Below are 26,157 nucleotides of genomic sequence, written 5' to 3' on the forward strand. Positions count from 1 at the left end.
TAGCTCAGTGGCCATCAAGTTCCCCCTTTTTAGCCTCACTGCACCTCAGTCCAGAGCACAAAAAAAAGCAACAAGGGCAAGAGTGCTATCTCCCACTTTCCATTTCATCTACTAGGGCATTGGAGAAGAACTAAAGTCAGTAGCGACCCTTATTGGCAGCAGCCCACTACTTTGTTTGAAGACAAAGTGCTTTGTATTTGACTTAATACCTCTAGCGACCCGTTTTGTCTGCTTCCACTTTTGGGAGTCTGATTACTTTTTACCGGTTGTATCACACCTTTCTAAAATTCCTACTTTTTGTTGACCCCTTGCTCAACACTCTGTGAAGACAAAAGAAATGTTGTAAAATACACAGTCCTCCATTCCAATGAAACTGTGTGGCGTTCCATCGTTAACTCTGACATCGCAGTTCCGCTCATCCGCCCGCGTCTCTTGCGCAGATGTGTATAGATGGGGGATTAGCTCAAATGGTAGAGCGCTCGCTTAGCATGCGAGAGATAGCGGGATTGATGCCCGCATCCTCCACACACATGCTTTTCCATCTTGAACCCCAGAGACAAACACACATTTTCTGCACCTTCCGCTCGCTAGGAATGAGGATCAAAGGCTGGCAAAACCTTAGCTGGGGTATCCTTCGATAGCTCAGCTGGTAGAGCGGAGGACTGTAGATTGACAAAATGTTGAGAAAACTGTAATCCTTAGGTCGCTGGTTCGATTCCGGCTCGAAGGAACTTTTACGTCACGTTGATAACACACCGTCTTTCTTGTTGACCCTTTCCCGTTTGCATCCCATGATACAACAGCGTCTTCCTTACTCCACCGCTTTAGTGGAAAACGGCCCACATCTCTGGCAAACCATTTTTGGGCTTCTACCTGCCAGGGTAATTACCTATTACTGTTACCCTGACTCAATTAAAAAAGGGGAGTCGGGCAGCTTGCTAGAAAGAGTTACAGAGTTCAGCTGGGTAGGGTTGAGGATCAAAGGCCAAAAAAGACTCTTGTGGGGTATCCTTTCATAGCTCAGTGGCCATCAAGTTCCCCCTTTTTAGCCTCACTGCACCTCAGTCCAGAGCACAAAAAAAAGCAACAAGGGCAAGAGTGCTATCTCCCACTTTCCATTTCATCTACTAGGGCATTGGAGAAGAACTAAAGTCAGTAGCGACCCTTATTGGCAGCAGCCCACTACTTTGTTTGAAGACAAAGTGCTTTGTATTTGACTTAATACCTCTAGCGACCCGTTTTGTCTGCTTCCACTTTTGGGAGTCTGATTACTTTTTACCGGTTGTATCACACCTTTCTAAAATTCCTACTTTTTGTTGACCCCTTGCTCAACACTCTGTGAAGACAAAAGAAATGTTGTAAAATACACAGTCCTCCATTCCAATGAAACTGTGTGGCGTTCCATCGTTAACTCTGACATCGCAGTTCCGCTCATCCGCCCGCGTCTCTTGCGCAGATGTGTATAGATGGGGGATTAGCTCAAATGGTAGAGCGCTCGCTTAGCATGCGAGAGGTAGCGGGATCGATGCCCGCATCCTCCACACACATTCTTTTCCATCTTGAACCCCAGAGACAAACACTCATTTTCTGCACCTTCCGCTCGCTAGGAATGAGGATCAAAGGCTGGCAAAACCTTAGCTGGGGTATCCTTCGATAGCTCAGCTGGTAGAGCGGAGGACTGTAGATTGACAAAATGTTGAGAAAACTGTAATCCTTAGGTCGCTGGTTCGATTCCGGCTCGAAGGAACTTTTACGTCACGTTGATAACACACCGTCTTTCTTGTTGACCCTTTCCCGTTTGCATCCCATGATACAACAGCGTCTTCCTTACTCCACCGCTTTAGTGGAAAACGGCCCACATCTCTGGCAAACCATTTTTGGGCTTCTACCTGCCAGGGTAATTACCTATTACTGTTACCCTGACTCAATTAAAAAAGGGGAGTCGGGCAGCTTGCTAGAAAGAGTTACAGAGTTCAGCTGGGTAGGGTTGAGGATCAAAGGCCAAAAAAGTCTCTTGTGGGGTATCCTTTCATAGCTCAGTGGCCATCAAGTTCCCCCTTTTTAGCCTCACTGCACCTCAGTCCAGAGCACAAAAAAAAAGCAACAAGGGCAAGAGTGCTTTCTCCCACTTTCCATTCCATCTACTAGGTCATTGGAGAAGAACTAAAGTCAGTAGCGACCCTTATTGGCAGCAGCCCACTACTTTGTTTGAAGACAAAGTGCTTTGTATTTGACTTAATACCTCTAGCGACCCGTTTTGTCTGCTTCCACTTTTGGGAGTCTGATTACTTTTTACCGGTTGTATCACACCTTTCTAAAATTCCTACTTTTTGTTGACCCCTTGCTCAACACTCTGTGAAGACAAAAGAAATGTTGTAAAATACACAGTCCTCCATTCCAATGAAACTGTGTGGCGTTCTATCGTTAACTCTGACATCGCAGTTCCGCTCATCCGCCCGCGTCTCTTGCGCAGATGTGTATAGATGGGGGATTAGCTCAAATGGTAGAGCGCTCGCTTAGCATGCGAGAGGTAGCGGGATCGATGCCCGCATCCTCCACACACATGCTTTTCCATCTTGAACCCCAGAGACAAACACTCATTTTCTGCACCTTCCGCTCGCTAGGAATGAGGATCAAAGGCTGGCAAAACCTTAGCTGGGGTATCCTTCGATAGCTCAGCTGGTAGAGCGGAGGACTGTAGATTGACAAAATGTTGAGAAAACTGTAATCCTTAGGTCGCTGGTTTGATTCCGGCTCGAAGGAACTTTTACGTCACGTTGATAACACACCGTCTTTCTTGTTGCCCCTTTCCCGTTTGCAGCCCATGATACAACAGCGTCTTCCTTACTCCACCGCTTTAGTGGAAAACGGCCCACATCTCTGGCAAACCATTTTTGGGCTTCTACCTGCCAGGGTAATTACCTATTACTGTCACCCTGACTCAATTAAAAAAGGGGAGTCGGGCAGCTTGCTAGAAAGAGTTACAGAGTTCAGCTGGGTAGGGTTGAGGATCAAAGGCCAAAAAAGACTCTTGTGGGGTATCCTTTCATAGCTCAGTGGCCATCAAGTTCCCCCTTTTTAGCCTCACTGCACCTCAGTCCAGAGCACAAAAAAAAAGCAACAAGGGCAAGAGTGCTTTCTCCCACTTTCCATTCCATCTACTAGGTCATTGGAGAAGAACTAAAGTCAGTAGCGACCCTTATTGGCAGCAGCCCACTACTTTGTTTGAAGACAAAGTGCTTTGTATTTGACTTAATACCTCTAGCGACCCGTTTTTTCTGCTTCCACTTTTGGGAGTCTGATTACTTTTTACCGGTTGTATCACACCTTTCTAAAATTCCTACTTTTTGTTGACCCCTTGCTCAACACTCTGTGAAGACAAAAGAAATGTTGTAAAATACACAGTCCTCCATTCCAATGAAACTGTGTGGCGTTCCATCGTTAACTCTGACATCGCAGTTCCGCTCATCCGCCCGCGTCTCTTGCGCAGATGTGTATAGATGGGGGATTAGCTCAAATGGTAGAGCGATCGCTTAGCATGCGAGAGGTAGCGGGATAGATGCCCGCATCCTCCACACACATGTTTTTCCATCTTGAACCCCAGAGACAAACACTCATTTTCTGCACCTTCCGCTCGCTAGGAATGAGGATCAAAGGCTGGCAAAACCTTAGCTGGGGTATCCTTCGATAGCTCAGCTGGTAGAGCGGAGGACTGTAGATTGACAAAATGTTGAGAAAACTGTAATCCTTAGGTCGCTGGTTCGATTCCGGCTCAAAGGAACTTTTACGTCACGTTGATAACACACCGTCTTTCTTGTTGACCCTTTCCCGTTTGCATCCCATGATACAACAGCGTCTTCCTTACTCCACCGCTTTAGTGGAAAACGGCCCACATCTCTGGCAAACCATTTTTGGGCTTCTACCTGCCAGGGTAATTACCTATTACTGTTACCCTGACTCAATTAAAAAAGGGGAGTCGGGCAGCTTGCTAGAAAGAGTTACAGAGTTCAGCTGGGTAGGGTTGAGGATCAAAGGCCAAAAAAGACTCTTGTGGGGTATCCTTTCATAGCTCAGTGGCCATCAAGTTCCCCCTTTTTAGCCTCACTGCACCTCAGTCCAGAGCACAAAAAAAAAGCAACAAGGGCAAGAGTGCTTTCTCCCACTTTCCATTCCATCTACTAGGTCATTGGAGAAGAACTAAAGTCAGTAGCGACCCTTATTGGCAGCAGCCCACTACTTTGTTTGAAGACAAAGTGCTTTGTATTTGACTTAATACCTCTAGCGACCCGTTTTGTCTGCTTCCACTTTTGGGAGTCTGATTACTTTTTACCGGTTGTATCACACCTTTCTAAAATTCCTACTTTTTGTTGACCCCTTGCTCAACACTCTGTGAAGACAAAAGAAATGTTGTAAAATACACAGTCCTCCATTCCAATGAAACTGTGTGGCGTTCCATCGTTAACTCTGACATCGCAGTTCCGCTCATCCGCCCGCGTCTCTTGCGCAGATGTGTATAGATGGGGGATTAGCTCAAATGGTAGAGCGCTCGCTTAGCATGCGAGAGGTAGCGGGATCGATGCCCGCATCCTCCACACACATGCTTTTCCATCTTGAACCCCAGAGACAAACACTCATTTTCTGCACCTTCCGCTCGCTAGGAATGAGGATCAAAGGCTGGCAAAACCTTAGCTGGGTTATCCTTCGATAGCTCAGCTGGTAGAGCGGAGGACTGTAGATTGACAAAATGTTGAGAAAACTGTAATCCTTAGGTCGCTGGTTTGATTCCGGCTTGAAGGAACTTTTACGTCACGTTGATAACACACCGTCTTTCTTGTTGACCCTTTCCCGTTTGCATCCCATGATACAACAGCGTCTTCCTTACTCCACCGCTTTAGTGGAAAACGGCCCACATCTCTGGCAAACCATTTTTGGGCTTCTACCTGCCAGGGTAATTACCTATTACTGTTACCCTGACTCAATTAAAAAAGGGGAGTCGGGCAGCTTGCTAGAAAGAGTTACAGAGTTCAGCTGGGTAGGGTTGAGGATCAAAGGCCAAAAAAGACTCTTGTGGGGTATCCTTTCATAGCTCAGTGGCCATCAAGTTCCCCCTTTTTAGCCTCACTGCACCTCAGTCCAGAGCACAAAAAAAAAGCAACAAGGGCAAGAGTGCTTTCTCCCACTTTCCATTCCATCTACTAGGTCATTGGAGAAGAACTAAAGTCAGTAGCGACCCTTATTGGCAGCAGCCCACTACTTTGTTTGAAGACAAAGTGCTTTGTATTTGACTTAATACCTCTAGCGACCCGTTTTGTCTGCTTCCACTTTTGGGAGTCTGATTACTTTTTACCGGTTGTATCACACCTTTCTAAAATTCCTACTTTTTGTTGACCCCTTGCTCAACACTCTGTGAAGACAAAAGAAATGTTGTAAAATACACAGTCCTCCATTCCAATGAAACTGTGTGGCGTTCCATCGTTAACTCTGACATCGCAGTTCCGCTCATCCGCCCGCGTCTCTTGCGCAGATGTGTATAGATGGGGGATTAGCTCAAATGGTAGAGCGCTCGCTTAGCATGCGAGAGGTAGCGGGATCGATGCCCGCATCCTCCACACACATGCTTTTCCATCTTGAACCCCAGAGACAAACACTCATTTTCTGCACCTTCCGCTCGCTAGGAATGAGGATCAAAGGCTGGCAAAACCTTAGCTGGGGTATCCTTCGATAGCTCAGCTGGTAGAGCGGAGGACTGTAGATTGACAAAATGTTGAGAAAACTGTAATCCTTAGGTCGCTGGTTTGATTCCGGCTCGAAGGAACTTTTACGTCACGTTGATAACACACCGTCTTTCTTGTTGACCCTTTCCCGTTTGCATCCCATGATACAACAGCGTCTTCCTTACTCCACCGCTTTAGTGGAAAACGGCCCACATCTCTGGCAAACCATTTTTGGGCTTCTACCTGCCAGGGTAATTACCTATTACTGTTACCCTGACTCAATTAAAAAAGGGGAGTCGGGCAGCTTGCTAGAAAGAGTTACAGAGTTCAGCTGGGTAGGGTTGAGGATCAAAGGCCCAAAAAGACTCTTGTGGGGTATCCTTTCATAGCTCAGTGGCCATCAAGTTCCCCCTTTTTAGCCTCACTGCACCTCAGTCCAGAGCACAAAAAAAAAGCAACAAGGGCAAGAGTGCTTTCTCCCACTTTCCATTCCATCTACTAGGTCATTGGAGAAGAACTAAAGTCAGTAGCGACCCTTATTGGCAGCAGCCCACTACTTTGTTTGAAGACAAAGTGCTTTGTATTTGACTTAATACCTCTAGCGACCCGTTTTGTCTGCTTCCACTTTTGGGAGTCTGATTACTTTTTACCGGTTGTATCACACCTTTCTAAAATTCCTACTTTTTGTTGACCCCTTGCTCAACACTCTGTGAAGACAAAAGAAATGTTGTAAAATACACAGTCCTCCATTCCAATGAAACTGTGTGGCGTTCCATCGTTAACTCTGACATTGCAGTTCCGCTCATCCGCCCGCGTCTCTTGCGCAGATGTGTATAGATGGGGGATTAGCTCAAATGGTAGAGCGCTCGCTTAGCATGCGAGAGGTAGCGGGATCGATGCCCGCATCCTCCACACACATGCTTTTCCATCTTGAACCCCAGAGACAAACACTCATTTTCTGCACCGTCCGCTCGCTAGGAATGAGGATCAAAGGCTGGCAAAACCTTAGCTGGGGTATCCTTCGATAGCTCAGCTGGTAGAGCGGAGGACTGTAGATTGACAAAATGTTGAGAAAACTGTAATCCTTAGGTCGCTGGTTCGATTCCGGCTCGAAGGAACTTTTACGTCACGTTGATAACACACCGTCTTTCTTGTTGACCCTTTCCCGTTTGCATCCCATGATACAACAGCGTCTTCCTTACTCCACCGCTTTAGTGGAAAACGGCCCACATCTCTGGCAAACCATTTTTGGGCTTCTACCTGCCAGGGTAATTACCTATTACTGTTACCCTGACTCAATTAAAAAAGGGGAGTCGGGCAGCTTGCTAGAAAGAGTTACAGAGTTCAGCTGGGTAGGGTTGAGGATCAAAGGCCCAAAAAGACTCTTGTGGGGTATCCTTTCATAGCTCAGTGGCCATCAAGTTCCCCCTTTTTAGCCTCACTGCACCTCAGTCCAGAGCACAAAAAAAAAGCAACAAGGGCAAGAGTGCTTTCTCCCACTTTCCATTCCATCTACTAGGTCATTGGAGAAGAACTAAAGTCAGTAGCGACCCTTATTGGCAGCAGCCCACTACTTTGTTTGAAGACAAAGTGCTTTGTATTTGTCTTAATACCTCTAGCGACCCGTTTTGTCTGCTTCCACTTTTGGGAGTCTGATTACTTTTTACCGGTTGTATCACACCTTTCTAAAATTCCTACTTTTTGTTGACCCCTTGCTCAACACTCTGTGAAGACAAAAGAAATGTTGTAAAATACACAGTCCTCCATTCCAATGAAACTGTGTGGCGTTCCATCGTTAACTCTGACATCGCAGTTCCGCTCATCCGCCCGCGTCTCTTGCGCAGATGTGTATAGATGGGGGATTAGCTCAAATGGTAGAGCGCTCGCTTAGCATGCGAGAGGTAGCGGGATCGATGCCCGCATCCTCCACACACATGCTTTTCCATCTTGAACCCCAGAGACAAACACTCATTTTCTGCACCTTCCGCTCGCTAGGAATGAGGATCAAAGGCTGGCAAAACCTTAGCTGGGGTATCCTTCGATAGCTCAGCTGGTAGAGCGGAGGACTGTAGATTGACAAAATGTTGAGAAAACTGTAATCCTTAGGTCGCTGGTTTGATTCCGGCTCGAAGGAACTTTTACGTCACGTTGATAACACACCGTCTTTCTTGTTGACCCTTTCCCGTTTGCATCCCATGATACAACAGCGTCTTCCTTACTCCACCGCTTTAGTGGAAAACGGCCCACATCTCTGGCAAACCATTTTTGGGCTTCTACCTGCCAGGGTAATTACCTATTACTGTTACCCTGACTCAATTAAAAAAGGGGAGTCGGGCAGCTTGCTAGAAAGAGTTACAGAGTTCAGCTGGGTAGGGTTGAGGATCAAAGGCCAAAAAAGACTCTTGTGGGGTATCCTTTCATAGCTCAGTGGCCATCAAGTTCCCCCTTTTTAGCCTCACTGCACCTCAGTCCAGAGCACAAAAAAAAAGCAACAAGGGCAAGAGTGCTTTCTCCCACTTTCCATTCCATCTACTAGGTCATTGGAGAAGAACTAAAGTCAGTAGCGACCCTTATTGGCAGCAGCCCACTACTTTGTTTGAAGACAAAGTGCTTTGTATTTGACTTAATACCTCTAGCGACCCGTTTTGTCTGCTTCCACTTTTGGGAGTCTGATTACTTTTTACCGGTTGTATCACACCTTTCTAAAATTCCTACTTTTTGTTGACCCCTTGCTCAACACTCTGTGAAGACAAAAGAAATGTTGTAAAATACACAGTCCTCCATTCCAATGAAACTGTGTGGCGTTCCATCGTTAACTCTGACATCGCAGTTCCGCTCATCCGCCCGCGTCTCTTGCGCAGATGTGTATAGATGGGGGATTAGCTCAAATGGTAGAGCGCTCGCTTAGCATGCGAGAGGTAGCGGGATCGATGCCCGCATCCTCCACACACATGCTTTTCCATCTTGAACCCCAGAGACAAACACTCATTTTCTGCACCTTCCGCTCGCTAGGAATGAGGATCAAAGGCTGGCAAAACCTTAGCTGGGGTATCCTTCGATAGCTCAGCTGGTAGAGCGGAGGACTGTAGATTGACAAAATGTTGAGAAAACTGTAATCCTTAGGTCGCTGGTTTGATTCCGGCTCGAAGGAACTTTTACGTCACGTTGATAACACACCGTCTTTCTTGTTGACCCTTTCCCGTTTGCATCCCATGATACAACAGCGTCTTCCTTACTCCACCGCTTTAGTGGAAAACGGCCCACATCTCTGGCAAACCATTTTTGGGCTTCTACCTGCCAGGGTAATTACCTATTACTGTTACCCTGACTCAATTAAAAAAGGGGAGTCGGGCAGCTTGCTAGAAAGAGTTACAGAGTTCAGCTGGGTAGGGTTGAGGATCAAAGGCCAAAAAAGACTCTTGTGGGGTATCCTTTCATAGCTCAGTGGCCATCAAGTTCCCCCTTTTTAGCCTCACTGCACCTCAGTCCAGAGCACAAAAAAAAAGCAACAAGGGCAAGAGTGCTTTCTCCCACTTTCCATTCCATCTACTAGGTCATTGGAGAAGAACTAAAGTCAGTAGCGACCCTTATTGGCAGCAGCCCACTACTTTGTTTGAAGACAAAGTGCTTTGTATTTGACTTAATACCTCTAGCGACCCGTTTTGTCTGCTTCCACTTTTGGGAGTCTGATTACTTTTTACCGGTTGTATCACACCTTTCTAAAATTCCTACTTTTTGTTGACCCCTTGCTCAACACTCTGTGAAGACAAAAGAAATGTTGTAAAATACACAGTCCTCCATTCCAATGAAACTGTGTGGCGTTCCATCGTTAACTCTGACATCGCAGTTCCGCTCATCCGCCCGCGTCTCTTGCGCAGATGTGTATAGATGGGGGATTAGCTCAAATGGTAGAGCGCTCGCTTAGCATGCGAGAGGTAGCGGGATCGATGCCCGCATCCTCCACACACATGCTTTTCCATCTTGAACCCCAGAGACAAACACTCATTTTCTGCACCTTCCGCTCGCTAGGAATGAGGATCAAAGGCTGGCAAAACCTTAGCTGGGGTATCCTTCGATAGCTCAGCTGGTAGAGCGGAGGACTGTAGATTGACAAAATGTTGAGAAAACTGTAATCCTTAGGTCGCTGGTTCGATTCCGGCTCGAAGGAACTTTTACGTCACGTTGATAACACACCGTCTTTCTTGTTGACCCTTTCCCGTTTGCATCCCATGATACAACAGCGTCTTCCTTACTCCACCGCTTTAGTGGAAAACGGCCCACATCTCTGGCAAACCATTTTTGGGCTTCTACCTGCCAGGGTAATTACCTATTACTGTTACCCTGACTCAATTAAAAAAGGGGAGTCGGGCAGCTTGCTAGAAAGAGTTACAGAGTTCAGCTGGGTAGGGTTGAGGATCAAAGGCCAAAAAAGACTCTTGTGGGGTATCCTTTCATAGCTCAGTGGCCATCAAGTTCCCCCTTTTTAGCCTCACTGCACCTCAGTCCAGAGCACAAAAAAAAAGCAACAAGGGCAAGAGTGCTTTCTCCCACTTTCCATTCCATCTACTAGGTCATTGGAGAAGAACTAAAGTCAGTAGCGACCCTTATTGGCAGCAGCCCACTACTTTGTTTGAAGACAAAGTGCTTTGTATTTGACTTAATACCTCTAGCGACCCGTTTTGTCTGCTTCCACTTTTGGGAGTCTGATTACTTTTTACCGGTTGTATCACACCTTTCTAAAATTCCTACTTTTTGTTGACCCCTTGCTCAACACTCTGTGAAGACAAAAGAAATGTTGTAAAATACACAGTCCTCCATTCCAATGAAACTGTGTGGCGTTCCATCGTTAACTCTGACATCGCAGTTCCGCTCATCCGCCCGCGTCTCTTGCGCAGATGTGTATAGATGGGGGATTAGCTCAAATGGTAGAGCGCTCGCTTAGCATGCGAGAGGTAGCGAGATCGATGCCCGCATCCTCCACACACATGCTTTTCCATCTTGAACCCCAGAGACAAACACTCATTTTCTGCACCTTCCGCTCGCTAGGAATGAGGATCAAAGGCTGGCAAAACCTTAGCTGGGGTATCCTTCGATAGCTCAGCTGGTAGAGCGGAGGACTGTAGATTGACAAAATGTTGAGAAAACTGTAATCCTTAGGTCGCTGGTTCGATTCCGGCTCGAAGGAACTTTTATGTCACGTTGATAACACACCGTCTTTCTTGTTGACCCTTTCCCGTTTGCATCCCATGATACAACAGCGTCTTCCTTACTCCACCGCTTTAGTGGAAAACGGCCCACATCTCTGGCAAACCATTTTTGGGCTTCTACCTGCCAGGGTAATTACCTATTACTGTTACCCTGACTCAATTAAAAAAGGGGAGTCGGGCAGCTTGCTAGAAAGAGTTACAGAGTTCAGCTGGGTAGGGTTGAGGATCAAAGGCCAAAAAAGACTCTTGTGGGGTATCCTTTCATAGCTCAGTGGCCATCAAGTTCCCCCTTTTTAGCCTCACTGCACCTCAGTCCAGAGCACAAAAAAAAAGCAACAAGGGCAAGAGTGCTTTCTCCCACTTTCCATTCCATCTACTAGGTCATTGGAGAAGAACTAAAGTCAGTAGCGACCCTTATTGGCAGCAGCCCACTACTTTGTTTGAAGACAAAGTGCTTTGTATTTGACTTAATACCTCTAGCGACCCGTTTTGTCTGCTTCCACTTTTGGGAGTCTGATTACTTTTTACCGGTTGTATCACACCTTTCTAAAATTCCTACTTTTTGTTGACCCCTTGCTCAACACTCTGTGAAGACAAAAGAAATGTTGTAAAATACACAGTCCTCCATTCCAATGAAACTGTGTGGCGTTCCATCGTTAACTCTGACATCGCAGTTCCGCTCATCCGCCCGCGTCTCTTGCGCGGATGTGTATAGATGGGGGATTAGCTCAAATGGTAGAGCGCTCGCTTAGCATGCGAGAGGTAGCGGGATCGATGCCCGCATCCTCCACACACATGCTTTTCCATCTTGAACTCCAGAGACAAACACTCATTTTCTGCACCTTCCGCTCGCTAGGAATGAGGATCAAAGGCTGGCAAAACCTTAGCTGGGGTATCCTTCGATAGCTCAGCTGGTAGAGCGGAGGACTGTAGATTGACAAAATGTTGAGAAAACTGTAATCCTTAGGTCGCTGGTTCGATTCCGGCTCGAAGGAACTTTTACGTCATGTTGATAACACACCGTCTTTCTTGTTGACCCTTTCCCGTTTGCATCCCATGATACAACAGCGTCTTCCTTACTCCACCGCTTTAGTGGAAAACGGCCCACATCTCTGGCAAACCATTTTTGGGCTTCTACCTGCCAGGGTAATTACCTATTACTGTTACCCTGACTCAATTAAAAAAGGGGAGTCGGGCAGCTTGCTAGAAAGAGTTACAGAGTTCAGCTGGGTAGGGTTGAGGATCAAAGGCCAAAAAAGACTCTTGTGGGGTATCCTTTCATAGCTCAGTGGCCATCAAGTTCCCCCTTTTTAGCCTCACTGCACCTCAGTCCAGAGCACAAAAAAAAAGCAACAAGGGCAAGAGTGCTTTCTCCCACTTTCCATTCCATCTACTAGGTCATTGGAGAAGAACTAAAGTCAGTAGCGACCCTTATTGGCAGCAGCCCACTACTTTGTTTGAAGACAAAGTGCTTTGTATTTGACTTAATACCTCTAGCGACCCGTTTTGTCTGCTTCCACTTTTGGGAGTCTGATTACTTTTTACCGGTTGTATCACACCTTTCTAAAATTCCTACTTTTTGTTGACCCCTTGCTCAACACTCTGTGAAGACAAAAGAAATGTTGTAAAATACACAGTCCTCCATTCCAATGAAACTGTGTGGCGTTCCATCGTTAACTCTGACATCGCAGTTCCGCTCATCCGCCCGCGTCTCTTGCGCAGATGTGTATAGATGGGGGATTAGCTCAAATGGTAGAGCGCTCGCTTAGCATGCGAGAGGTAGCGGGATCGATGCCCGCATCCTCCACACACATGCTTTTCCATCTTGAACCCCAGAGACAAACACTCATTTTCTGCACCTTCCGCTCGCTAGGAATGAGGATCAAAGGCTGGCAAAACCTTAGCTGGTGTATCCTTCGATAGCTCAGCTGGTAGAGCGGAGGACTGTAGATTGACAAAATGTTGAGAAAACTGTAATCCTTAGGTCGCTGGTTCGATTCCGGCTCGAAGGAACTTTTACGTCACGTTGATAACACACCGTCTTTCTTGTTGACCCTTTCCCGTTTGCATCCCATGATACAACAGCGTCTTCCTTACTCCACCGCTTTAGTAGAAAACGGCCCACATCTCTGGCAAACCATTTTTGGGCTTCTACCTGCCAGGGTAATTACCTATTACTGTTACCCTGACTCAATTAAAAAAGGGGAGTCGGGCAGCTTGCTAGAAAGAGTTACAGAGTTCAGCTGGGTAGGGTTGAGGATCAAAGGCCAAAAAAGACTCTTGTGGGGTATCCTTTTATAGCTCAGTGGCCATCAAGTTCCCCCTTTTTAGCCTCACTGCACCTCAGTCCAGAGCACAAAAAAAAAAGCAACAAGGGCAAGAGTGCTTTCTCCCACTTTCCATTCCATCTACTAGGTCATTGGAGAAGAACTAAAGTCAGTAGCGACCCTTATTGGCAGCAGCCCACTACTTTGTTTGAAGACAAAGTGCTTTGTATTTGACTTAATACCTCTAGCGACCCGTTTTGTCTGCTTCCACTTTTGGGAGTCTGATTACTTTTTACCGGTTGTATCACACCTTTCTAAAATTCCTACTTTTTGTTGACCCCTTGCTCAACACTCTGTGAAGACAAAAGAAATGTTGTAAAATACACTGTCCTCCATTCCAATGAAACTGTGTGGCGTTCCATCGTTAACTCTGACATCGCAGTTCCGCTCATCCGCCCGCGTCTCTTGCGCAGATGTGTATAGATGGGGGATTAGCTCAAATGGTAGAGCGCTCGCTTAGCATGCGAGAGGTAGCGGGATCGATGCCCGCATCCTCCACACACATGCTTTTCCATCTTGAACCCCAGAGACAAACACTCATTTTCTGCACCTTCCGCTCGCTAGGAATGAGGATCAAAGGCTGGCAAAACCTTAGCTGGGGTATCCTTCGATAGCTCAGCTGGTAGAGCGGAGGACTGTAGATTGACAAAATGTTGAGAAAACTGTAATCCTTAGATTGCTGGTTTGATTCCGGCTCGAAGGAACTTTTACGTCACGTTGATAACACACCGTCTTTCTTGTTGACCCTTTCCCGTTTGCATCCCATGATACAACAGCGTCTTCCTTACTCCACCGCTTTAGTGGAAAACGGCCCACATCTCTGGCAAACCATTTTTGGGCTTCTACCTGCCAGGGTAATTACCTATTACTGTTACCCTGACTAAATTAAAAAAGGGGAGTCGGGCAGCTTGCTAGAAAGAGTTACAGAGTTCAGCTGGGTAGGGTTGAGGATCAAAGGCCAAAAAAGACTCTTGTGGGGTATCCCTTTTTAGCCTCACTGCACCTCAGTCCAGAGCACAAAAAAAAAGCAACAAGGGCAAGAGTGCTTTCTCCCACTTTCCATTCCATCTACTAGGTCATTGGAGAAGAACTAAAGTCAGTAGCGACCCTTATTGGCAGCAGCCCACTACTTTGTTTGAAGACAAAGTGCTTTGTATTTGACTTAATACCTCTAGCGACCCGTTTTGTCTGCTTCCACTTTTGGGAGTCTGATTACTTTTTACCGGTTGTATCACACCTTTCTAAAATTCCTACTTTTTGTTGACCCCTTGCTCAACACTCTGTGAAGACAAAAGAAATGTTGTAAAATACACAGTCCTCCATTCCAATGAAACTGTGTGGCGTTCCATCGTTAACTCTGACATCACAGTTCCGCTCATCCGCCCGCGTCTCTTGCGCAGATGTGTATAGATGGGGGATTAGCTCAAATGGTAGAGCGCTCGCTTAGCATGCGAGAGGTAGCGGGATCGATGCCCGCATCCTCCACACACATGCTTTTCCATCTTGAACCCCAGAGACAAACACTCATTTTCTGCACCTTCCGCTCGCTAGGAATGAGGATCAAAGGCTGGCAAAACCTTAGCTGGGGTATCCTTCGATAGCTCAGCTGGTAGAGCGGAGGACTGTAGATTGACAAAATGTTGAGAAAACTGTAATCCTTACGTCGCTGGTTCGATTCCGGCTCGAAGGAACTTTTACGTCACGTTGATAACACACCGTCTTTCTTGTTGACCCTTTCCCGTTTGCATCCCATGATACAACAGCGTCTTCCTTACTCCACCGCTTTAGTGGAAAACGGCCCACATCTCTGGCAAACCATTTTTGGGCTTCTACCTGCCAGGGTAATTACCTATTACTGTTACCCTGACTCAATTAAAAAAGGGGAGTCGGGCAGCTTGCTAGAAAGAGTTACAGAGTTCAGCTGGGTAGGGTTGAGGATCAAAGGCCAAAAAAGACTCTTGTGGGGTATCCTTTCATAGCTCAGTGGCCATCAAGTTCCCCCTTTTTAGCCTCACTGCACCTCAGTCCAGAGCACAAAAAAAAAGCAACAAGGGCAAGAGTGCTTTCTCCCACTTTCCATTCCATCTACTAGGTCATTGGAGAAGAACTAAAGTCAGTAGCGACCCTTATTGGCAGCAGCCCACTACTTTGTTTGAAGACAAAGTGCTTTGTATTTGACTTAATACCTCTAGCGACCCGTTTTGTCTGCTTCCACTTTTGGGAGTCTGATTACTTTTTACCGGTTGTATCACACCTTTCTAAAATTCCTACTTTTTGTTGACCCCTTGCTCAACACTCTGTGAAGACAAAAGAAATGTTGTAAAATACACAGTCCTCCATTCCAATGAAACTGTGTGGCGTTCCATCGTTAACTCTGACATCGCAGTTCCGCTCATCCGCCCGCGTCTCTTGCGCAGATGTGTATAGATGGGGGATTAGCTCAAATGGTAGAGCGCTCGCTTAGCATGCGAGAGGTAGCGGGATCGATGCCCGCATCCTCCACACACATGCTTTTCCATCTAGAACCCCAGAGACAAACACTCATTTTCTGCACCTTCCGCTCGCTAGGAATGAGGATCAAAGGCTGGCAAAACCTTAGCTGGGGTATCTTTCGATAGCTCAGCTGGTAGAGCGGAGGACTGTAGATTGACAAAATGTTGAGAAAACTGTAATCCTTAGGTCGCTGGTTAGATTCTGGCTCGAAGGAGCTTTTACGTCACGTTGATAACACACCGTCTTTCTTGTTGACCCTTTCCCGTTTGCATCCCATGATACAACAGCGTCTTCCTTACTCCACCGCTTTAGTGGAAAACGGCCCACATCTCTGGCAAACCATTTTTGGGCTTCTACCTGCCAGGGTAATTACCTATTACTGTTACCCTGACTCAATTAAAAAAGGGGAGTCGGGCAGCTTGCTAGAAAGAGTTACAGAGTTCAGCTGGGTAGGGTTGAGGATCAAAGGCCAAAAAAGACTCTTGTGGGGTATCCTTTCATAGCTCAGTGGCCATCAAGTTCCCCCTTTTTAGCCTCACTGCACCTCAGTCCAGAGCACAAAAAAAAAGCAACAAGGGCAAGAGTGCTATCTCCCACTTTCCATTTCATCTACCAGGGCATTGGAGAAGAACTAAAGTCAGTAGCGACCCTTATTGGCAGCAGCCCACTACTTTGTTTGAAGACAAAGTGCTTTGTATTTGACTTAATACCTCTAGCGACCCGTTTTGTCTGCTTCCACTTTTGGGAGTCTGATTACTTTTTACCGGTTGTATCACACCTTTCTAAAATTCCTACTTTTTGTTGACCCCTTGCTCAACACTCTGTGAAGACAAAAGAAATGTTGTAAAATACACAGTCCTCCATTCCAATGAAACTGTGTGGCGTTCCATCGTTAACTCTGACATCGCAGTTCCGCTCATCCGCCCGCGTCTCTTGCGCAGATGTGTATAGATGGGGGATTAGCTCAAATGGTAGAGCGCTCGCTTAGCATGCGAGAGGTAGCGGGATCGATGCCCGCATCCTCCACACACATGCTTTTCCATCTTGAACCCCAGAGACAAACACTCATTTTCTGCACCTTCCGCTCGCTAGGAATGAGGATCAAAGGCTGGCAAAACCTTAGCTGGGGTATCCTTCGATAGCTCAGCTGGTAGAGCGGAGGACTGTAGATTGACAAAATGTTGAGAAAACTGTAATCCTTAGGTCGCTGGTTCGATTCCGGCTCGAAGGAACTTTTACGTCACGTTGATAACACACCGTCTTTCTTGTTGACCCTTTCCCGTTTGCATCCCATGATACAACAGCGTCTTCCTTACTCCACCGCTTTAGTGGAAAACGGCCCACATCTCTGGCAAACCATTTTTGGGCTTCTACCTGCCAGGGTAATTACCTATTACTGTTACCCTGACTCAATTAAAAAAGGGGAGTCGGGCAGCTTGCTAGAAAGAGTTACAGAGTTCAGCTGGGTAGGGTTGAGGATCAAAGGCCAAAAAAGACTCTTGTGGGGTATCCTTTCATAGCTCAGTGGCCATCAAGTTCCCCCTTTTTAGCCTCACTGCACCTCAGTCCAGAGCACAAAAAAAAAGCAACAAGGGCAAGAGTGCTATCTCCCACTTTCCATTCCATCTACTAGGTCATTGGAGAAGAACTAAAGTCAGTAGCGACCCTTATTGGCAGCAGCCCACTACTTTGTTTGAAGACAAAGTGCTTTGTATTTGACTTAATACCTCTAGCGACCCGTTTTGTCTGCTTCCACTTTTGGGAGTCTGATTACTTTTTACCGGTTGTATCACACCTTTCTAAAATTCCTACTTTTTGTTGACCCCTTGCTCAACACTCTGTGAAGACAAAAGAAATGTTGTAAAATACACAGTCCTCCATTCCAATGAAACTGTGTGGCGTTCCATCGTTAACTCTGACATCGCAGTTCCGCTCATCCGCCCGCGTCTCTTGCGCAGATGTGTATAGATGGGGGATTAGCTCAAATGGTAGAGCGCTCGCTTAGCATGCGAGAGGTAGCGGGATCGATGCCCGCATCCTCCACACACATGCTTTTCCATCTTGAACCCCAGAGACAAACACTCATTTTCTGCACCTTCCGCTCGCTAGGAATGAGGATCAAAGGCTGGCAAAACCTTAGCTGGGGTATCCTTCGATAGCTCAGCTGGTAGAGCGGAGGACTGTAGATTGACAAAATGTTGAGAAAACTGTAATCCTTAGGTCGCTGGTTCGATTCCGGCTCGAAGGAACTTTTACGTCACGTTGATAACACACCGTCTTTCTTGTTGACCCTTTCCCGTTTGCATCCCATGATACAACAGCGTCTTCCTTACTCCACCGCTTTAGTGGAAAACGGCCCACATCTCTGGCAAACCATTTTTGGGCTTCTACCTGCCAGGGTAATTACCTATTACTGTTACCCTGACTCAATTAAAAAAGGGGAGTCGGGCAGCTTGCTAGAAAGAGTTACAGAGTTCAGCTGGGTAGGGTTGAGGATCAAAGGCCAAAAAAGACTCTTGTGGGGTATCCTTTCATAGCTCAGTGGCCATCAAGTTCCCCCTTTTTAGCCTCACTGCACCTCAGTCCAGAGCACAAAAAAAAAGCAACAAGGGCAAGAGTGCTATCTCCCACTTTCCATTCCATCTACTAGGTCATTGGAGAAGAACTAAAGTCAGTAGCGACCCTTATTGGCAGCAGCCCACTACTTTGTTTGAAGACAAAGTGCTTTGTATTTGACTTAATACCTCTAGCGACCCGTTTTGTCTGCTTCCACTTTTGGGAGTCTGATTACTTTTTACCGGTTGTATCACACCTTTCTAAAATTCCTACTTTTTGTTGACCCCTTGCTCAACACTCTGTGAAGACAAAAGAAATGTTGTAAAATACACAGTCCTCCATTCCAATGAAACTGTGTGGCGTTCCATCGTTAACTCTGACATCGCAGTTCCGCTCATCCGCCCGCGTCTCTTGCGCAGTTGTGTATAGATGGGGGATTAGCTCAAATGGTAGAGCGCTCGCTTAGCATGCGAGAGGTAGCGGGATCGATGCCCGCATCCTCCACACACATGCTTTTCCATCTTGAACCCCAGAGACAAACACTTATTTTCTGCACCTTCCGCTCGCTAGGAATGAGGATCAAAGGCTGGCAAAACCTTAGCTGGGGTATCCTTCGATAGCTCAGCTGGTAGAGCGGAGGACTGTAGATTGACAAAATGTTGAGAAAACTGTAATCCTTAGGTCGCTGGTTCGATTCTGGCTCGAAGGAACTTTTACGTCACGTTGATAACACACCGTCTTTCTTGTTGACCCTTTCCTGTTTGCATCCCATGATACAACAGCGTCTTCCTTACTCCACCGCTTTAGTGGAAAACGGCCCACATCTCTGGCAAACCATTTTTGGGCTTCTACCTGCCAGGGTAATTACCTATTACTGTTACCCTGACTCAATTAAAAAAGGGGAGTCGGGCAGCTTGCTAGAAAGAGTTACAGAGTTCAGCTGGGTAGGGTTGAGGATCAAAGGCCAAAAAAGACTCTTGTGGGGTATCCTTTCATAGCTCAGTGGCCATCAAGTTCCCCCTTTTTAGCCTCACTGCACCTCAGTCCAGAGCACAAAAAAAAAGCAACAAGGGCAAGAGTGCTATCTCCCACTTTCCATTTCATCTACCAGGGCATTGGAGAAGAACTAAAGTCAGTAGCGACCCTTATTGGCAGCAGCCCACTACTTTGTTTGAAGACAAAGTGCTTTGTATTTGACTTAATACCTCTAGCGACCCGTTTTGTCTGCTTCCACTTTTGGGAGTCTGATTACTTTTTACCGGTTGTATCACACCTTTCTAAAATTCCTACTTTTTGTTGACCCCTTGCTCAACACTCTGTGAAGACAAAAGAAATGTTGTAAAATACACAGTCCTCCATTCCAATGAAACTGTGTGGCGTTCCATCGTTAACTCTGACATCGCAGTTCCGCTCATCCGCCCGCGTCTCTTGCGCAGTTGTGTATAGATGGGGGATTAGCTCAAATGGTAGAGCGCTCGCTTAGCATGCGAGAGGTAGCGGGATCGATGCCCACATCCTCCACACACATGCTTTTCCATCTTGAACCCCAGAGACAAACACTCATTTTCTGCACCTTCCGCTCGCTAGGAATGAGGATCAAAGGCTGGCAAAACCTTAGCTGGGGTATCCTTCGATAGCTCAGCTGGTAGAGCGGAGGACTGTAGATTGACAAAATGTTGAGAAAACTGTAATCCTTAGGTCGCTGGTTCGATTCTGGCTCGAAGGAACTTTTACGTCACGTTGATAACACACCGTCTTTCTTGTTGACCCTTTCCCGTTTGCATCCCATGATACAACAGCGTCTTCCTTACTCCACCGCTTTAGTGGAAAACAGCCCACATCTCTGGCAAACCATTTTTGGGCTTCTACCTGCCAGGGTAATTACCTATTACTGTTACCCTGACTCAATTAAAAAAGGGGAGTCGGGCAGCTTGCTAGAAAGAGTTACAGAGTTCAGCTGGGTAGGGTTGAGGATCAAAGGCCAAAAAAGACTCTTGTGGGGTATCCTTTCATAGCTCAGTGGCCATCAAGTTCCCCCTTTTTAGCCTCACTGCACCTCAGTCCAGAGCACAAAAAAAAAGCAACAAGGGCAAGAGGGCTTTCTCCCACTTTCCATTCCATCTACTAGGTCATTGGAGAAGAACTAAAGTCAGTAGCGACCCTTATTGGCAGCAGCCCACTACTTTGTTTGAAGACAAAGTGCTTTGTATTTGACTTAATACCTCTAGCGACCCGTTTTGTCTGCTTCCACTTTTGGGAGTCTGATTACTTTTTACCGGTTGTATCACACCTTTCTAAAATTCCTACTTTTTGTTGACCCCTTGCTCAACACTCTGTGAAGACAAAAGAAATGTTGTAAAATACACAGTCCTCCATTCCAATGAAACTGTGTGGCGTTCCATCGTTAACTCTGACATCGCAGTTCCGCTCATCCGCCCGCGTCTCTTGCGCAGATGTGTATAGATGGGGGATTAGCTCAAATGGTAGAGCGCTCGCTTAGCATGCGAGAGGTAGCGGGATCGATGCCCGCATCCTCCACACACATGCTTTTCCATCTAGAACCCCAGAGACAAACACTCATTTTCTGCACCTTCCGCTCGCTAGGAATGAGGATCAAAGGCTGGCAAAACCTTAGCTAGGGTATCTTTCGATAGCTCAGCTGGTAGAGCGGAGGACTGTAGATTGACAAAATGTTGAGAAAACTGTAATCCTTAGGTCGCTGGTTCGATTCTGGCTCGAAGGAGCTTTTACGTCACGTTGATAACACACCGTCTTTCTTGTTGACCCTTTCCCGTTTGCATCCCATGATACAACAGCGTCTTCCTTACTCCACCGCTTTAGTGGAAAACGGCCCACATCTCTGGCAAACCATTTTTGGGCTTCTACCTGCCAGGGTAATTACCTATTACTGTTACCCTGACTCAATTAAAAAAGGGGAGTCGGGCAGCTTGCTAGAAAGAGTTACAGAGTTCAGCTGGGTAGGGTTGAGGATCAAAGGCCAAAAAAGACTCTTGTGGGGTATCCTTTCATAGCTCAGTGGCCATCAAGTTCCCCCTTTTTAGCCTCACTGCACCTCAGTCCAGAGCACAAAAAAAAGCAACAAGGGCAAGAGTGCTATCTCCCACTTTCCATTTCATCTACCAGGGCATTGGAGAAGAACTAAAGTCAGTAGCGACCCTTATTGGCAGCAGCCCACTACTTTGTTTGAAGACAAAGTGCTTTGTATTTGACTTAATACCTCTAGCGACCCGTTTTGTCTGCTTCCACTTTTGGGAGTCTGATTACTTTTTACCGGTTGTATCACACCTTTCTAAAATTCCTACTTTTTGTTGACCCCTTGCTCAACACTCTGTGAAGACAAAAGAAATGTTGTAAAATACACAGTCCTCCATTCCAATGAAACTGTGTGGCGTTCCATCGTTAACTCTGACATCGCAGTTCCGCTCATCTGCCCGCGTCTCTTGCGCAGATGTGTATAGATGGGGGATTAGCTCAAATGGTAGAGCGCTCGCTTAGCATGCGAGAGGTAGCGGGATCGATGCCCGCATCCTCCACACACATGCTTTTCCATCTTGAACCCCAGAGACAAACACTCATTTTCTGCACCTTCCGCTCGCTAGGAATGAGGATCAAAGGCTGGCAAAACCTTAGCTGGGGTATCCTTCGATAGCTCAGCTGGTAGAGCGGAGGACTGTAGATTGACAAAATGTTGAGAAAACTGTAATCCTTAGGTCGCTGGTTCGATTCCGGCTCGAAGGAACTTTTACGTCACGTTGATAACACACCGTCTTTCTTGTTGACCCTTTCCCGTTTGCATCCCATGATACAACAGCGTCTTCCTTACTCCACCGCTTTAGTGGAAAACGGCCCACATCTCTGGCAAACCATTTTTGGGCTTCTACCTGCCAGGGTAATTACCTATTACTGTTACCCTGACTCAATTAAAAAAGGGGAGTCGGGCAGCTTGCTAGAAAGAGTTACAGAGTTCAGCTGGGTAGGGTTGAGGATCAAAGGCCAAAAAAGACTCTTGTGGGGTATCCTTTCATAGCTCAGTGGCCATCAAGTTCCCCCTTTTTAGCCTCACTGCACCTCAGTCCAGAGCACAAAAAAAAAGCAACAAGGGCAAGAGTGCTTTCTCCCACTTTCCATTCCATCTACTAGGTCATTGGAGAAGAACTAAAGTCAGTAGCGACCCTTATTGGCAGCAGCCCACTACTTTGTTTGAAGACAAAGTGCTTTGTATTTGACTTAATACCTCTAGCGACCCGTTTTGTCTGCTTCCACTTTTGGGAGTCTGATTACTTCTTACCGGTTGTATCACACCTTTCTAAAATTCCTACTTTTTGTTGACCCCTTGCTCAACACTCTGTGAAGACAAAAGAAATGTTGTAAAATACACAGTCCTCCATTCCAATGAAACTGTGTGGCGTTCCATCGTTAACTCTGACATCGCAGTTCCGCTCATCCGCCCGCGTCTCTTGCGCAGATGTGTATAGATGGGGGATTAGCTCAAATGGTAGAGCGCTCGCTTAGCATGCGAGAGGTAGCGGGATCGATGCCCGCATCCTCCACACACATGCTTTTCCATCTTGAACCCCAGAGACAAACACTCATTTTCTGCACCTTCCGCTCGCTAGGAATGAGGATCAAAGGCTGGCAAAACCTTAGCTGGGGTATCCTTCGATAGCTCAGCTGGTAGAGCGGAGGACTGTAGATTGACAAAATGTTGAGAAAACTGTAATCCTTAGGTCGCTGGTTCGATTCCGGCTCGAAGGAACTTTTACGTCACGTTGATAACACACCGTCTTTCTTGTTGACCCTTTCCCGTTTGCATCCCATGATACAACAGCGTCTTCCTTACTCCACCGCTTTAGTGGAAAACGGCCCACATCTCTGGCAAACCATTTTTGGGCTTCTACCTGCCAGGGTAATTACCTATTACTGTTACCCTGACTCAATTAAAAAAGGGGAGTCGGGCAGCTTGCTAGAAAGAGTTACAGAGTTCAGCTGGGTAGGGTTGAGGATCAAAGGCCAAAAAAGACTCTTGTGGGGTATCCTTTCATAGCTCAGTGGCCATCAAGTTCCCCCTTTTTAGCCTCACTGCACCTCAGTCCAGAGCACAAAAAAAAAGCAACAAGGGCAAGAGTGCTTTCTCCCACTTTCCATTCCATCTACTAGGTCATTGGAGAAGAACTAAAGTCAGTAGCGACCCTTATTGGCAGCAGCCCACTACTTTGTTTGAAGACAAAGTGCTTTGTATTTGACTTAATACCTCTAGCGACCCGTTTTGTCTGCTTCCACTTTTGGGAGTCTGATTACTTTTTACCGGTTGTATCACACCTTTCTAAAATTCCTACTTTTTGTTGACCCCTTGCTCAACACTCTGTGAAGACAAAAGAAATGTTGTAAAATACACAGTCCTCCATTCCAATGAAACTGTGTGGCGTTCCATCGTTAACTCTGACATCGCAGTTCCGCTCATCCGCCCGCGTCTCTTGCGCGGATGTGTATATTTGGGGGATTAGCTCAAATGGTAGAGCGCTCGCTTAGCATGCGAGAGGTAGCGGGATCGATGCCCGCATCCTCCACACACATGCTTTTCCATCTTGAACCCCAGAGACAAACACTCATTTTCTGCACCTTCCGCTCGCTAGGAATGAGGATCAAAGGCTGGCAAAACCTTAGCTGGGGTATCCTTCGATAGCTCAGCTGGTAGAGCGGAGGACTGTAGATTGACAAAATGTTGAGAAAACTGTAATCCTTAGGTCGCTGGTTCGATTCCGGCTCGAAGGAACTTTTACGTCACGTTGATAACACACCGTCTTTCTTGTTGACCCTTTCCCGTTTGCATCCCATGATACAACAGCGTCTTCCTTACTCCACCGCTTTAGTGGAAAACGGCCCACATCTCTGGCAAACCATTTTTGGGCTTCTACCTGCCAGGGTAATTACCTATTACTGTTACCCTGACTCAATTAAAAAAGGGGAGTCGGGCAGCTTGCTAGAAAGAGTTACAGAGTTCAGCTGGGTAGGGTTGAGGATCAAAGGCCAAAAAAGACTCTTGTGGGGTATCCTTTCATAGCTCAGTGGCCATCAAGTTCCCCCTTTTTAGCCTCACTGCACCTCAGTCCAGAGCACAAAAAAAAAGCAACAAGGGCAAGAGTGCTTTCTCCCACTTTCCATTCCATCTACTAGGTCATTGGAGAAGAACTAAAGTCAGTAGCGACCCTTATTGGCAGCAGCCCACTACTTTGTTTGAAGACAAAGTGCTTTGTATTTGACTTAATACCTCTAGCGACCCGTTTTGTCTGCTTCCACTTTTGGGAGTCTGATTACTTTTTACCGGTTGTATCACACCTTTCTAAAATTCCTACTTTTTGTTGACCCCTTGCTCAACACTCTGTGAAGACAAAAGAAATGTTGTAAAATACACAGTCCTCCATTCCAATGAAACTGTGTGGCGTTCCATCGTTAACTCTGACATCGCAGTTCCGCTCATCCGCCCGCGTCTCTTGTGCAGATGTGTATAGATGGGGGATTAGCTCAAATGGTAGAGCGCTCGCTTAGCATGCGAGAGGTAGCGGGATCGATGCCCGCATCCTCCACACACATGCTTTTCCATCTTGAACCCCAGAGACACTCATTTTCTGCACCTTCCGCTCGCTAGGAATGAGGATCAAAGGCTGGCAAAACCTTAGCTGGGGTATCCTTCGATAGCTCAGCTGGTAGAGCGGAGGACTGTAGATTGACAAAATGTTGAGAAAACTGTAATCCTTAGGTCGCTGGTTCAATTCCGGCTCGAAGGAACTTTTACGTCACGTTGATAACACACCGTCTTTCTTGTTGACCCTTTCCCGTTTGCATCCCATGATACAACAGCGTCTTCCTTACTCCACCGCTTTAGTGGAAAACGGCCCACATCTCTGGCAAACCATTTTTGGGCTTCTACCTGCCAGGGTAATTACCTATTACTGTTACCCTGACTCAATTAAAAAAGGGGAGTCGGGCAGCTTGCTAGAAAGAGTTACAGAGTTCAGCTGGGTAGGGTTGAGGATCAAAGGCCAAAAAAGACTCTTGTGGGGTATCCTTTCATAGCTCAGTGGCCATCAAGTTCCCCCTTTTTAGCCTCACTGCACCTCAGTCCAGAGCACAAAAAAAAAGCAACAAGGGCAAGAGTGCTTTCTCCCACTTTCCATTCCATCTACTAGGTCATTGGAGAAGAACTAAAGTCAGTAGCGACCCTTATTGGCAGCAGCCCACTACTTTGTTTGAAGACAAAGTGCTTTGTATTTGACTTAATACCTCTAGCGACCCGTTTTGTCTGCTTCCACTTTTGGGAGTCTGATTACTTTTTACCGGTTGTATCACACCTTTCTAAAATTCCTACTTTTTGTTGACCCCTTGCTCAACACTCTGTGAAGACAAAAGAAATGTTGTAAAATACACAGTCCTCCATTCCAATGAAACTGTGTGGCGTTCCATCGTTAACTCTGACATCGCAGTTCCGCTCATCCGCCCGCGTCTCTTGCGCGGATGTGTATAGATGGGGGATTAGCTCAAATGGTAGAGCGCTCGCTTAGCATGCGAGAGGTAGCGGGATCGATGCCCGCATCCTCCACACACATGCTTTTCCATCTTGAACCCCAGAGACAAACACTCATTTTCTGCACCTTCCGCTCGCTAGGAATGAGGATCAAAGGCTGGCAAAACCTTAGCTGGGGTATCCTTCGATAGCTCAGCTGGTAGAGCGGAGGACTGTAGATTGACAAAATGTTGAGAAAACTGTAATCCTTAGGTCGCTGGTTCGATTCCGGCTCGAAGGAACTTTTACGTCACGTTGATAACACACCGTCTTTCTTG

General features: G+C 46.6%; 42 non-coding genes across 42 annotated transcripts; all 42 read left to right on the forward strand.

Annotated features, from left to right (window-relative positions):
* The first annotated feature begins 631 nt into the window (after positions 1-631).
* TRNAY-GUA (transfer RNA tyrosine (anticodon GUA)) lies at positions 632-730 on the forward strand. The gene is made up of 2 exons: positions 632-668; positions 695-730. It is a non-coding gene; the product is annotated as a tRNA-Tyr (tRNA).
* A 738-nt stretch (positions 731-1,468) lies between these two features.
* Positions 1,469-1,541, forward strand: TRNAA-AGC (transfer RNA alanine (anticodon AGC)). The gene has a single exon. It is a non-coding gene; the product is annotated as a tRNA-Ala (tRNA).
* Positions 1,542-1,647: 106 nt separating this feature from the next.
* Positions 1,648-1,746, forward strand: TRNAY-GUA (transfer RNA tyrosine (anticodon GUA)). Its single transcript has 2 exons — positions 1,648-1,684; positions 1,711-1,746. It is a non-coding gene; the product is annotated as a tRNA-Tyr (tRNA).
* A 739-nt stretch (positions 1,747-2,485) lies between these two features.
* Positions 2,486-2,558, forward strand: TRNAA-AGC (transfer RNA alanine (anticodon AGC)). Its single transcript has one exon. It is a non-coding gene; the product is annotated as a tRNA-Ala (tRNA).
* A 106-nt stretch (positions 2,559-2,664) lies between these two features.
* On the forward strand, positions 2,665-2,763 carry TRNAY-GUA (transfer RNA tyrosine (anticodon GUA)). Its single transcript has 2 exons — positions 2,665-2,701; positions 2,728-2,763. It is a non-coding gene; the product is annotated as a tRNA-Tyr (tRNA).
* Positions 2,764-4,519: 1,756 nt separating this feature from the next.
* On the forward strand, positions 4,520-4,592 carry TRNAA-AGC (transfer RNA alanine (anticodon AGC)). The gene has a single exon. It is a non-coding gene; the product is annotated as a tRNA-Ala (tRNA).
* Positions 4,593-4,698: 106 nt separating this feature from the next.
* On the forward strand, positions 4,699-4,797 carry TRNAY-GUA (transfer RNA tyrosine (anticodon GUA)). Its single transcript has 2 exons — positions 4,699-4,735; positions 4,762-4,797. It is a non-coding gene; the product is annotated as a tRNA-Tyr (tRNA).
* Positions 4,798-5,536: 739 nt separating this feature from the next.
* Positions 5,537-5,609, forward strand: TRNAA-AGC (transfer RNA alanine (anticodon AGC)). Its single transcript has one exon. It is a non-coding gene; the product is annotated as a tRNA-Ala (tRNA).
* Positions 5,610-5,715: 106 nt separating this feature from the next.
* Positions 5,716-5,814, forward strand: TRNAY-GUA (transfer RNA tyrosine (anticodon GUA)). The gene is made up of 2 exons: positions 5,716-5,752; positions 5,779-5,814. It is a non-coding gene; the product is annotated as a tRNA-Tyr (tRNA).
* Positions 5,815-6,553: 739 nt separating this feature from the next.
* On the forward strand, positions 6,554-6,626 carry TRNAA-AGC (transfer RNA alanine (anticodon AGC)). The gene has a single exon. It is a non-coding gene; the product is annotated as a tRNA-Ala (tRNA).
* Positions 6,627-6,732: 106 nt separating this feature from the next.
* TRNAY-GUA (transfer RNA tyrosine (anticodon GUA)) lies at positions 6,733-6,831 on the forward strand. The gene is made up of 2 exons: positions 6,733-6,769; positions 6,796-6,831. It is a non-coding gene; the product is annotated as a tRNA-Tyr (tRNA).
* Positions 6,832-7,570: 739 nt separating this feature from the next.
* On the forward strand, positions 7,571-7,643 carry TRNAA-AGC (transfer RNA alanine (anticodon AGC)). The gene has a single exon. It is a non-coding gene; the product is annotated as a tRNA-Ala (tRNA).
* A 106-nt stretch (positions 7,644-7,749) lies between these two features.
* Positions 7,750-7,848, forward strand: TRNAY-GUA (transfer RNA tyrosine (anticodon GUA)). Its single transcript has 2 exons — positions 7,750-7,786; positions 7,813-7,848. It is a non-coding gene; the product is annotated as a tRNA-Tyr (tRNA).
* A 739-nt stretch (positions 7,849-8,587) lies between these two features.
* On the forward strand, positions 8,588-8,660 carry TRNAA-AGC (transfer RNA alanine (anticodon AGC)). The gene has a single exon. It is a non-coding gene; the product is annotated as a tRNA-Ala (tRNA).
* A 106-nt stretch (positions 8,661-8,766) lies between these two features.
* Positions 8,767-8,865, forward strand: TRNAY-GUA (transfer RNA tyrosine (anticodon GUA)). The gene is made up of 2 exons: positions 8,767-8,803; positions 8,830-8,865. It is a non-coding gene; the product is annotated as a tRNA-Tyr (tRNA).
* A 739-nt stretch (positions 8,866-9,604) lies between these two features.
* TRNAA-AGC (transfer RNA alanine (anticodon AGC)) lies at positions 9,605-9,677 on the forward strand. Its single transcript has one exon. It is a non-coding gene; the product is annotated as a tRNA-Ala (tRNA).
* A 106-nt stretch (positions 9,678-9,783) lies between these two features.
* TRNAY-GUA (transfer RNA tyrosine (anticodon GUA)) lies at positions 9,784-9,882 on the forward strand. The gene is made up of 2 exons: positions 9,784-9,820; positions 9,847-9,882. It is a non-coding gene; the product is annotated as a tRNA-Tyr (tRNA).
* Positions 9,883-10,800: 918 nt separating this feature from the next.
* Positions 10,801-10,899, forward strand: TRNAY-GUA (transfer RNA tyrosine (anticodon GUA)). Its single transcript has 2 exons — positions 10,801-10,837; positions 10,864-10,899. It is a non-coding gene; the product is annotated as a tRNA-Tyr (tRNA).
* A 739-nt stretch (positions 10,900-11,638) lies between these two features.
* TRNAA-AGC (transfer RNA alanine (anticodon AGC)) lies at positions 11,639-11,711 on the forward strand. Its single transcript has one exon. It is a non-coding gene; the product is annotated as a tRNA-Ala (tRNA).
* Positions 11,712-11,817: 106 nt separating this feature from the next.
* On the forward strand, positions 11,818-11,916 carry TRNAY-GUA (transfer RNA tyrosine (anticodon GUA)). The gene is made up of 2 exons: positions 11,818-11,854; positions 11,881-11,916. It is a non-coding gene; the product is annotated as a tRNA-Tyr (tRNA).
* A 739-nt stretch (positions 11,917-12,655) lies between these two features.
* Positions 12,656-12,728, forward strand: TRNAA-AGC (transfer RNA alanine (anticodon AGC)). Its single transcript has one exon. It is a non-coding gene; the product is annotated as a tRNA-Ala (tRNA).
* A 106-nt stretch (positions 12,729-12,834) lies between these two features.
* TRNAY-GUA (transfer RNA tyrosine (anticodon GUA)) lies at positions 12,835-12,933 on the forward strand. Its single transcript has 2 exons — positions 12,835-12,871; positions 12,898-12,933. It is a non-coding gene; the product is annotated as a tRNA-Tyr (tRNA).
* Positions 12,934-13,673: 740 nt separating this feature from the next.
* On the forward strand, positions 13,674-13,746 carry TRNAA-AGC (transfer RNA alanine (anticodon AGC)). The gene has a single exon. It is a non-coding gene; the product is annotated as a tRNA-Ala (tRNA).
* A 914-nt stretch (positions 13,747-14,660) lies between these two features.
* On the forward strand, positions 14,661-14,733 carry TRNAA-AGC (transfer RNA alanine (anticodon AGC)). Its single transcript has one exon. It is a non-coding gene; the product is annotated as a tRNA-Ala (tRNA).
* A 106-nt stretch (positions 14,734-14,839) lies between these two features.
* On the forward strand, positions 14,840-14,938 carry TRNAY-GUA (transfer RNA tyrosine (anticodon GUA)). The gene is made up of 2 exons: positions 14,840-14,876; positions 14,903-14,938. It is a non-coding gene; the product is annotated as a tRNA-Tyr (tRNA).
* A 739-nt stretch (positions 14,939-15,677) lies between these two features.
* On the forward strand, positions 15,678-15,750 carry TRNAA-AGC (transfer RNA alanine (anticodon AGC)). Its single transcript has one exon. It is a non-coding gene; the product is annotated as a tRNA-Ala (tRNA).
* Positions 15,751-16,694: 944 nt separating this feature from the next.
* TRNAA-AGC (transfer RNA alanine (anticodon AGC)) lies at positions 16,695-16,767 on the forward strand. Its single transcript has one exon. It is a non-coding gene; the product is annotated as a tRNA-Ala (tRNA).
* Positions 16,768-16,873: 106 nt separating this feature from the next.
* On the forward strand, positions 16,874-16,972 carry TRNAY-GUA (transfer RNA tyrosine (anticodon GUA)). Its single transcript has 2 exons — positions 16,874-16,910; positions 16,937-16,972. It is a non-coding gene; the product is annotated as a tRNA-Tyr (tRNA).
* Positions 16,973-17,711: 739 nt separating this feature from the next.
* Positions 17,712-17,784, forward strand: TRNAA-AGC (transfer RNA alanine (anticodon AGC)). Its single transcript has one exon. It is a non-coding gene; the product is annotated as a tRNA-Ala (tRNA).
* A 106-nt stretch (positions 17,785-17,890) lies between these two features.
* TRNAY-GUA (transfer RNA tyrosine (anticodon GUA)) lies at positions 17,891-17,989 on the forward strand. The gene is made up of 2 exons: positions 17,891-17,927; positions 17,954-17,989. It is a non-coding gene; the product is annotated as a tRNA-Tyr (tRNA).
* A 739-nt stretch (positions 17,990-18,728) lies between these two features.
* TRNAA-AGC (transfer RNA alanine (anticodon AGC)) lies at positions 18,729-18,801 on the forward strand. Its single transcript has one exon. It is a non-coding gene; the product is annotated as a tRNA-Ala (tRNA).
* Positions 18,802-20,762: 1,961 nt separating this feature from the next.
* On the forward strand, positions 20,763-20,835 carry TRNAA-AGC (transfer RNA alanine (anticodon AGC)). Its single transcript has one exon. It is a non-coding gene; the product is annotated as a tRNA-Ala (tRNA).
* A 943-nt stretch (positions 20,836-21,778) lies between these two features.
* Positions 21,779-21,851, forward strand: TRNAA-AGC (transfer RNA alanine (anticodon AGC)). The gene has a single exon. It is a non-coding gene; the product is annotated as a tRNA-Ala (tRNA).
* Positions 21,852-21,957: 106 nt separating this feature from the next.
* TRNAY-GUA (transfer RNA tyrosine (anticodon GUA)) lies at positions 21,958-22,056 on the forward strand. The gene is made up of 2 exons: positions 21,958-21,994; positions 22,021-22,056. It is a non-coding gene; the product is annotated as a tRNA-Tyr (tRNA).
* A 739-nt stretch (positions 22,057-22,795) lies between these two features.
* Positions 22,796-22,868, forward strand: TRNAA-AGC (transfer RNA alanine (anticodon AGC)). Its single transcript has one exon. It is a non-coding gene; the product is annotated as a tRNA-Ala (tRNA).
* Positions 22,869-22,974: 106 nt separating this feature from the next.
* Positions 22,975-23,073, forward strand: TRNAY-GUA (transfer RNA tyrosine (anticodon GUA)). The gene is made up of 2 exons: positions 22,975-23,011; positions 23,038-23,073. It is a non-coding gene; the product is annotated as a tRNA-Tyr (tRNA).
* Positions 23,074-23,812: 739 nt separating this feature from the next.
* On the forward strand, positions 23,813-23,885 carry TRNAA-AGC (transfer RNA alanine (anticodon AGC)). Its single transcript has one exon. It is a non-coding gene; the product is annotated as a tRNA-Ala (tRNA).
* Positions 23,886-23,991: 106 nt separating this feature from the next.
* Positions 23,992-24,090, forward strand: TRNAY-GUA (transfer RNA tyrosine (anticodon GUA)). The gene is made up of 2 exons: positions 23,992-24,028; positions 24,055-24,090. It is a non-coding gene; the product is annotated as a tRNA-Tyr (tRNA).
* Positions 24,091-24,829: 739 nt separating this feature from the next.
* TRNAA-AGC (transfer RNA alanine (anticodon AGC)) lies at positions 24,830-24,902 on the forward strand. The gene has a single exon. It is a non-coding gene; the product is annotated as a tRNA-Ala (tRNA).
* Positions 24,903-25,004: 102 nt separating this feature from the next.
* On the forward strand, positions 25,005-25,103 carry TRNAY-GUA (transfer RNA tyrosine (anticodon GUA)). Its single transcript has 2 exons — positions 25,005-25,041; positions 25,068-25,103. It is a non-coding gene; the product is annotated as a tRNA-Tyr (tRNA).
* Positions 25,104-25,842: 739 nt separating this feature from the next.
* Positions 25,843-25,915, forward strand: TRNAA-AGC (transfer RNA alanine (anticodon AGC)). Its single transcript has one exon. It is a non-coding gene; the product is annotated as a tRNA-Ala (tRNA).
* A 106-nt stretch (positions 25,916-26,021) lies between these two features.
* Positions 26,022-26,120, forward strand: TRNAY-GUA (transfer RNA tyrosine (anticodon GUA)). Its single transcript has 2 exons — positions 26,022-26,058; positions 26,085-26,120. It is a non-coding gene; the product is annotated as a tRNA-Tyr (tRNA).
* Positions 26,121-26,157: the final 37 nt, after the last annotated feature.

This window comes from Hyperolius riggenbachi, chromosome 4 (assembly GCF_040937935.1).
Source record: "Hyperolius riggenbachi isolate aHypRig1 chromosome 4, aHypRig1.pri, whole genome shotgun sequence".
Lineage (NCBI taxonomy): Eukaryota > Metazoa > Chordata > Amphibia > Anura > Hyperoliidae > Hyperolius > Hyperolius riggenbachi.